The sequence below is a fragment of the Esox lucius genome, chromosome 15 (assembly GCF_011004845.1).
Source record: "Esox lucius isolate fEsoLuc1 chromosome 15, fEsoLuc1.pri, whole genome shotgun sequence".
Lineage (NCBI taxonomy): Eukaryota > Metazoa > Chordata > Actinopteri > Esociformes > Esocidae > Esox > Esox lucius.
In genome coordinates this window covers 23,041,836-23,051,480 of record NC_047583.1, presented here as the reverse complement: position 1 = coordinate 23,051,480, position 9,645 = coordinate 23,041,836, and positions in this window count along the sequence as shown.

Sequence of the window (9,645 nt, the reverse complement as noted above, 5' to 3'; positions counted from 1 at the left end):
AGCTGAAAGTAATGTTACAGACAATAGAATATATGTCACAATTGAGTGTATAAACTGTGTGTAATCATTCTACACATGCCATTACATTATTAATGTTTAGCACACAGAAAACCAAATCAATCTTACTAGTACAAACCAAAACGTTCCTGATAAAGGCGGCCCCTAGTCCAACCAGACCCCTGAAGGACAGCTACGAACACAGTATATCAACATTTAATGGCTATAACAGTCATAATCATCAATACTAATACATGCATGTCTCTCATTATACATTAGCATTAACATTTCATGTGATTTGTGCAGACAGTCTATTCATGAGGGACATTGTAGGAAGTGAGCTCGAGTTCAGTAGGTATCATCTTTTACATGCATCAAGTCTTTAAATAAAAGAAAATAGAAAATGCAGGTATTACAATACTAAGAAAATGTTTCAACCACTTCATATGCAGTGTAACTATGGCCAATAGCAGAGGGTTTGCAAGCAGAGTGGTCAATATGTCCACCACTGCCTTGACAAATCCAGCCAGGGACTGGGATTCAGGATATCAAAAGAGCCAATATCTCAAGTAGCTGAGTAATTCTCAAATACCATGTTCCACTTCACATAGTCCAGTTTTTATTTTTTTATCAGCCAGTGGACTGGGTAGGTTATATATACTGCTGCTAGATATACCATATATTTTATCCCCCATGATGGATTCTACACACCCTAGTGATTATATTTCGCAGCCCATGTTCCATTTCACATAGTCAGGTTTTCTTTGTTTTAATGCTTTTTGCATATGTCCGTTGACATACAGCTTATTGCATTGAAGCCAATGGAGTGGGTGCATTAGGAAATGCTGCTAGCTATACCAACTATATTGCCCTGTGAAATTACACTTAATATGGATTCTACACGCACTAGTGAGTGATTTTCCAATGTCATGTTCCGCTTCACATAGCCACATTATTTATGACAGTTAACAATCCGGTCTGCTTCAATATTCCTCTTAACATTTTAACATACAATTAATTAAACCAGTGGGGAACCATCAGGGCCCTCTACACCCTCATAGAGGGCCTAAGGATAGAAACAAATCTTTATATAATTTGTATATATTATAATTTTTTATTTTGTTTTCATTGATATAATCTTTTTTGTCTTAATTGTAATGATCTTCCAATTGAATTTCTTCATTTTGTATTGGAAAAAGAAGGGTTAATAGCCAAGAGAAAACAATGTCCAATCAGAATATGTCTTTTGTAGTATGTAGAAATGATCTAGCTGTGCTCAAAGCTCATTGGCTAGGCCCTCAGGTTTTGAATTGAAGGCACCAGCCATCCTCATTGACATTGGCTTCAATTAGAGCAGCATTTTGAATTGGTAGAATCAACCAATCACAAACTGTCTTGAAATTGGTGGGACAATTGAATGACGCCTCAAGGCTCTCTAGTGGGCCTAAGTATACTTCACTAATTCAGAACCAATAGCGAGGCTTATCTTGGTTTCTGGCTATCTTGTAGCTGGCTAGCTGTTTGCAGTGAGTGTACTGTAATTAAGGATGGCGATCAACCCTGACTTTAATCTCAATCGAAAAATAACTTATTTCGGATTTAAAATAGGAAGTCAAGCTACATGAACCTGCCATTATCCATTTCAAAAGGACAGTATAATGGACTCATAATGGTAAGTGGACTTTCTGTTTTCATCTACATCTTACTTCTTGTTGCTATCTAGTTCATATCATTTTGGATACGATGTCTAAAATATTATTTGAACTTAAGATCATTGGTTGTTCAATTATCTTTATTGGCATGACGCAGGTATACACATTGCCAAAGTACAATCACAATGTTTGAACAAAATAGTAATAAAAAAAATTTGCGGGTGGATAATCAAGAGATAAAGTTAAAAAAAAAGTGTGTATAATACTCACACACAACAGAGAACTAAGCATACAGCATAATATATATGTCCTGATCCTGAGGTGTCTGTGTGTTAGTAGAACAGATTTGTGAACTAAGCCCCAGGACCGCATCTGAATAAAGGGACAATCTTTTTCGCTCCACTCTTGGTATTGCAGGGCTTGGTAATGATATGAGAGGGGGTCACTGTATTTTAGGTGTTTCCAAAATGTATTGCTCTTTTTTGGGGTTTTAATATTAATGGATATTGGCCTAATTCTACCCTGCATGCATTGTTTGTAGTTTTCTTCTTGAGATGTACAGTAGGAGAATCTTACAAAACTCTACATGCAAGGTTTCAATGGTGTTTGACCCAATTAGTAAAATATTGTTTCATAAGTGGACTCAACACCTCCCTGCCATAGAGGCCAATTGGTTTGATTATTAATGTAATTTAATCTGAATTAATTTTTTTCTGTCAGTTCATTCACTGCTTTATTTAGGTGTCCGGTTGAGCTTATTTTTAAACCTGAATAGTTGTATTGTGTGCAGTATTCTATATGTGTTGTACCAATTGAGAACTTTGGTTTAACTCCCTGAGATCTGGATACTCTGTAAAATCATTATTGGGGTTTACTGCCTGGGCCCTGGTCTCAGGTCTTTTCTCTGACAGCATATACTGCCGTGGTCTTGAAACAATGTGAATAGTTGTGTGGCTGAATTTATTCCGCCACTATTTGGAGCAACTGTTTTGGCAAATGTTCATTTGAAATGATACAAGCGAATTTTCTTCTAACCTGCTTCCTGCTATCAATGTAACCGTTTACATTTGCTGCTTCTGTGAGCCACAGCCGAGGCGTTTGACCCTACGAGCACACTGTCCGCTCGCTAGAGCTGCATATAGGCACGCTGTCTTTCATTTCCAACGAGAGCCAGCAAATCACGGTGACAGTGTGCGGAGCTATACTCGGAGACAAAATCTACCAGTGACCGCGACAGTTGACGGTACATTCACTCTATTCGCGATGGGGGCGAATAATAATACTTACTATTATTTGCAGAGACGGATGATTCCCCTATACAGGTTGTGTATTTACACTGGTCCAATTAAATAAGGCCACGCATCATACAGATGTCTTTTGATTATTTATTTCCACATTCTTCTTAAGACACCGTGAAAACTACAAAAAGAAAACACACAAAATAAAATGAGTCGAATATACTTATTTCAGTAATTTTGCAGTCTCTTAAGCCAAACCACTCTCTTCCTTTTGCTTACATATAACACGGGTTCATTGTGGGGAACGTCTAGTTAAGAAATGTGCTTAAGCAACCCACTCTCTTCCCTTTGCGTACATATAACACAGGTTTACACTTCACAATTTCGTGCTATGCTAACGCCAAAGTACTTTTTTGCGTGCAGTTGAGATGCGATCTCCTCCCATTAATAGTAAAGGTGGTCAATAGAATAATTTCATTGACACGCACTAACTGAAACCTATTTGACGTCACCATCATCGAGGCACGGATTTCCAGAAGAGTGACTAATCGTTAAAAAGCCGTAGATTAACCTTTTTCTTTAAAGAGGTGAAGGTAAAACTTTAATATCGCATTTATTCACCATTGTTCTTAATTGGAGGAGTTCGCGTCTGAACTGCACGCAAAAAAGTACTTTGGCGTTAGCATAGCACGAAATTGTGAAGTGTAAACCCATGTTATATGTACGCAAAGGGAAGAGAGTGGGTTGCTTAAGCACATTTCTTAACTAGACGTTCCCCACAATGTTAGCGTCACAACAGTACAGAAAGTGCATTTAATGCAAAGAAATTACAACAAACGTGATAAGGCTGAAATACAAAAGCACAATTACCGTGTGCGCCTCTTGGGCCGTGCAAAATATTTGTTTTGAGGCCGTAAATGTTTCTCTGCAGCCACGTTGGCTCTCTCAGTATTCCTTTTACCCGCAGTGCAACAGGTTTGGCCTTCGCTAAGCTCTGGTAATTTCAACTTTTACCGCAACATAAAAAATGGCATTTGTAATAAAGAACGACAACCTTTAAAAATAAATATTTATTAGGTAAAATATTTTAGTACAATTTTAGATTAAACACCATTTTCTAAACTCTTATTACACTATTTTAATGTTTTTAATTACTGTATGAATTTAAACACTAATGAAATTATCAAAATATAGACTAAGCATGAAATCTCAGAAACACTGTCCCTCAGACAGTTGCAGGTTGACTGGTTATTGCTGGCATAAATTAGGAAAGATACCAGTAGGGGCTACATCCCTCAGAGAGACGTGGACGTCCACCATGGTCACATGGATGTCCTTGCTAGGGGGAGCCTTCGAATGGATGTTTAGCATGCTAGGCTGCATTGTTTTCTTCAATTGGGTGAAGCGTTTTGTTTTAGGCAAAAACGAGTCTTAAGATGTTTTACTGTGATGTGTTTTTATAGCACAAATAGTCGATTTAATTTCAGTTTGTAACAATATGTCTTGATTAGGCTATAATTTACAGTTATGTATATTGTCGTTTTATTTTTGGCTAAATTCATACTACGTAGATGTCGTGTGCTATGTAAGAATTTCATTGTGCAGGATGACGCAATGTTTTTTGGTGCATTTGATAAATAAACTGTGAAACCTAAACCTTAAACTTTCCTACTAAACCGAAAAAACACAAATTAAAAGATAACCCGTCTGTCAAATCTCCTTTTATTTAATTCATTCCCACTTTTGTCATGTCAAAATAATGAATAATAATAGTTATTTCTACATATCGAGTTATAAATAAGACTCACATAATGTTTTAGATTTATTTAGATTTATAAAAAAGATATGCAAAGCAATAACAGCAGTTTAAGTCCTACAAATATAAAATAATTATACACAAATAAATGTAAATACAATTACACGTGGCCTTATTTTAATGTTATAATACACTGAACAAAATTATAAATGCAACACTTTAGTTTTTGCCCCCATTTATCATGAGCTGAACCCAACGATCTAATACTTTCTCTATGTACACAAAAGACCTGTTTCTCTAAAATATTGTTCACAAATCTGTCTAAATCTGTGTTAGTGAGCACTTCTCCTTTGCCGAGATAATCCATCCACCTCACAGGTGAGGCATATCAAGATGCTGATTAGACAGCATGATTATTGCACAGGTGTACTTTAGGCTGGCCACAATAAAAGGCCACTCTAAAATGAAAGGCTCAACGACAGCTCGCCAGAGATTGAGCGATTTGCGAGTTGAGCGAGAGGACAGTGTGCAGGACTCGGTCATCATATAATTGCTTCTTCTACATAGATCTCAAGTTATGCTCTATACACATGCATCTGAGTGCAGACTGACCGGTGTTAAACACGGCCGGCAAAAAAAAAATTAGCTTGGTCAGTTGTCAGAGCACGTTGCTATTGCTAGCTCCAAAATATTTGTAGAGCAGGAATGAAAAGTAAACTATTTCACTGGTAATTTGCTTACCTGTAGACCCTAAGGTAGGAATAGATGTCCGGGTACGACACCTCTGGTCATAGAGTGGGGTTATTGCACCAGTTTGATGCTAGGAGACTGAATGTACATGTTTTTAGGATAATAATATATTATAACAATATATTTAGATTAATTTATAAACTAATTTGATTCTGGTGGTTCTCTATTAGTATTGTTTTGTACTGCTATTTTACAAGAATGTTCGAGTGTCATTTGTTGTCCCCCAAAAAGGGGCGGGAATGTGTTGTGAGCCAAAGTTCCCGGATGTGCCGCTCTGATGTATACGGAAACGGTAATGCTACCGTCTTCTCTGACCCTGTTCTCGTTTAGTTCTGAGATGCAGCATGTCCTTAAACTCCTTACACTTTGCTTGTAGCATGGTAAGCAGTGGCGACTGGTCATTAGGGGCAGGTGGGGCACAGCCCAACCTGTTGTCAACAGAAATAAGATATATTCTATAATATATCCATGAATTTACAAACCTGATTCCAAAAAAGTTGGGACACTGTACAACTGTGAATAAAGACAGAATGCAATGATGTGGAAGTTTCAAATTTCAATATTTTATTCCGAATACAACATAGATGACATCAAATATTTAAACTGAGAAATTGTATCACTTTAAGGGAAAAACATGGTATCAACACATCTCAAAAAAGTTGGGACAAGGCCATGTTTACCACTGTGTGGCATCCCCTCTTCTTTTTATAACAGACTGCAAACGTCTGGGAACTGAGGAGACAAGTTGCTCAAGTGTATGAACAGAAAATGTTGTCCCATTCTTGTCTAATACAGGCTTCTAGTTACTCAACTGTCTTAGGTTTTCTTTGTTGCACCTTCCTCTTTATGATGCGCCAAATGTTTTCTATGGGTGAAAGATCTGGACTGCAGGCTGGCCATTTCAGTACCCGGATCCTTCTTCTATGCAACCATGACATTGTCATTGATGCAGTATGTGATCTGGCATTGTCATGTTGGAAAATGCAAGGTCTTCCCTGAAAGAGACAACGTCTGGATGGGAGCATATGTTGTTCTAGAACTTGGATATAACTGTCAGCATTGATGGTGCCTTTTCAGATGTGTAGGCTGCCCATGCCACATGCACTCATGCAACCCCATACCATCAGAGATGCAGGCTTCTGAACTGAGCGCTGATAACAACTTGAGTTGTCCTTGTCCTATTTAGTCCGGATGACATGGCGTCTCTGTTTTCCAAAATTAACTTCAAATTATTATTCGTCTGACCACAGAACACTTTTCCACTTTGCCACAGTCCATTTTAAATGATCCTTGGCCCAGAGAAAACGTCTGCGCTTCTGGATACGGCATCTTTTTTGGACCTATAGAATTTTAGACGACAACAGCGAATGGCACGGTGGATTGTGTTCACCGACAATGTTTTCTGGAAGTATTCCTGAGCCCATGTTGTGATTTCCATTAAAGTATCATTCCTGTATGAGATGCAGTGCCGTCTGAGGGCCCGAAGATCACGGGCATCCAGTATGGTTTTCCGGCCTTGACCCTAACGCACAGAGATACAAATGTTTTTGCACTGCTTTCAGTACCCCTGAAGTACCCCCTCATGTTAATTTCACTAGTAAGTCTATGGTGTCATGAGTGTTTTCAAGTACCCCCTGTGGAGAGGCCAAGTACCCCCAGGGGTCCTAGTACCCCTGGTTGGGAACCACTGCTGTAGATGATGATAACAATGTTTCTCTGAGAAACTCTTTTCTGTTTTTGCTCCACTATTTTTCACCGCAGCATTGGGGGAATTGGTGATCCTCTGCCCATCTTGACTTCTGAGAGACACTGCCACTCTGAGAGGCTCTTTTAATACCCAATCATGTTGCCAATTGACATAAGTTGCAAATTGGTCCTCCAGCTGTTCCTTATCTGTACATTTAACTTTTCCGGCCTCTTATTGCTACCTGTCCCAACTTTTTTGGAATGTGTAGCTCTCATGAAATAAAAATGGGCCAATATTTGGCATGACATTACAAAATGTCTCACTTTCAACATTCGATATGTTATCTATATTCTATTGTGAATGAAACATAAATTAATGAGATTTGTAAATTATTCCATTCCTTTTTTACTCACAATTTGTACAGTGTCCCAACTTTTTTGGAATTGGGTTTGTAGCATCTTCCTAAATTACATATAATTTATGTTAGGATTTTATTTCATGTTCATTGGTCTTGCTACTTCAGACTGTGTTCTGCCGATTTGAGTTTGCAGTAGTAGCCCATAGGCTAAGCATGAATGTGGGGCTAGCCTCTCTCTTACAATGTAATGTACATTGTACTTGTGAAAATATTAATACGCATGCTCAGAATGTTAGTGTGATCAATATGGATCACACAAATGTGATGCCAAGTGGGGCTGCCAGCTGGTAGCCCCACTACCGGCGCCAACAGTAGTTGGCAAGAAGAGCGAGGAGGGAAGATTGTCATAAGCTAGCTTGTTAGCTTCACAAAATGCTTCACAAACTTGAAGTAAAGTTGGGGGCCCATCAGCCACAGGATATTGTCATCACTCAAACTGCTGGTAAAAGTAACCGCATGTATAACGTGGAGTGGTTTTTGAAGAAAACGTGGCTAACTGTTAGCATGCAAAAGAAGTCACTTCTGTTTTCCATGTCTGCTTTTTGGTGGAGATGGTACTTGGTCGAGGACGGGTTACAAAGATTTAAAACATCTTTCTGAGAGGATTGCAAAACATGAGCGCAGTGGGAGTCATCTGGACAATGCTGTGAAATTGGGCTTACTAGGAAAGGTAAATGTCACAGCCCAAGTTGACAGTGCATACAGGCGCTCCATTGAGCAGCATAACAAACAGGTGGAGGAAAACAGGTACGTTCTCAGTTGGATCATAACATTTTGGAAAATCATAACACTGTGTGGAAAATGTGAAACCGTACTGCGGGGGCAGGACGAGTCGGTGGACTCCCTGAATTCTGGAATATTCAGATGCATTTTTGAGACGTGTGAGGGCGAATAGAGACTTCCCGGGGCACTATGACGCTCAGACCATCTTCAAAGGGACATCCAGCACTGTACAAAAAGAACGGTTAGACTGTATGTATGAAGTGTACAGGGAGGAGATAGCCAAGCAAGTGGACGAGACATAATTTGTTGCCATACAGGCAGATGAGACAACTGATGTCTCCTGTAAATCACAAATAGTGGTTGTGTTGCCTGACAATACAGTGACAGAGAGGTTTTTGGAGTTTGTGGAAGTCAAAGATAAAACTGAACTCAGCCTCTCTAATAGCATCAAGGGTGTGCTGGAACCATTAAAGCTGGGAGAAAAGCTGATTGCTCAGACTTATGATGGTGCAGCTGTAATGAGTGGAAATGTCCGAGGGGTACAGACGCTAATGAAAGAGACATACCCACATGCCCAGTTTGTTCATTGCTATGCTCACCAGCTGATCCTGAACTTGCAGCAAATTTGTTTAGCAAGGATGAGCATCCTGAAGGTGTTTTTTGCAGATTTAACTGCTTTTGCAGAAGCAAACTGATGGTCTGCCACTGTTCATGATGGAACAGACGAGCCAGGCTGACGAGTAACCAACACAGCGCCGGTGATGGAGGCATGCGACACGGTCATCTCCCAGGTGGAGCAGAGGTTTTCACAAAGTGACCACTTGATTGCTGCCAAGCTGTTTGCCTGCTCGCTCTTCCCACAATTTGTCCTTTCATTCCCTACATCTGTGCTTGACTGTGTGGTGAAACTATGGCCTCTAGGAAACGAGGAACAGTTAAAGTCTAAGCTGACCACTCTGAACCGCCACACTGAGCTTCACACTGGTAAGACGGCCCTGTCTCTGCTAAGATCCATCCACAAGAACAACCAAGAAGAGGCTTTTGCAGAGACATCCGAGTCAGAGAGGAACTTTTCCACCTTGAAGAGGGTAAAAACTTCACTCGCTAATACCATGTGACAGCCGTAACTCAACACATTGGCCATGTTGTCCATCGAAAGCCAGCTGATTCAGCAGCTACATGACTTAATTCCCAAAGTCATCGAAAGGTTTGGCCAGAGGAAGAACCGCCGTGCCACCTTTCTCTTCAAGTGAGCCCTTAGCCTTGGTGAGTGAAAGCATATTTTATCATCCTGCCTTTGTGCTGGATATTATAATCATATTTTAGTGCTGGATTGATTGATATAGATGGTGACAAGTGTCAGTGTCCATGCTTATCTGTTAAGGTTGTTGTCATAGAATGGATCTGTATCCCTAAAAAGTTAT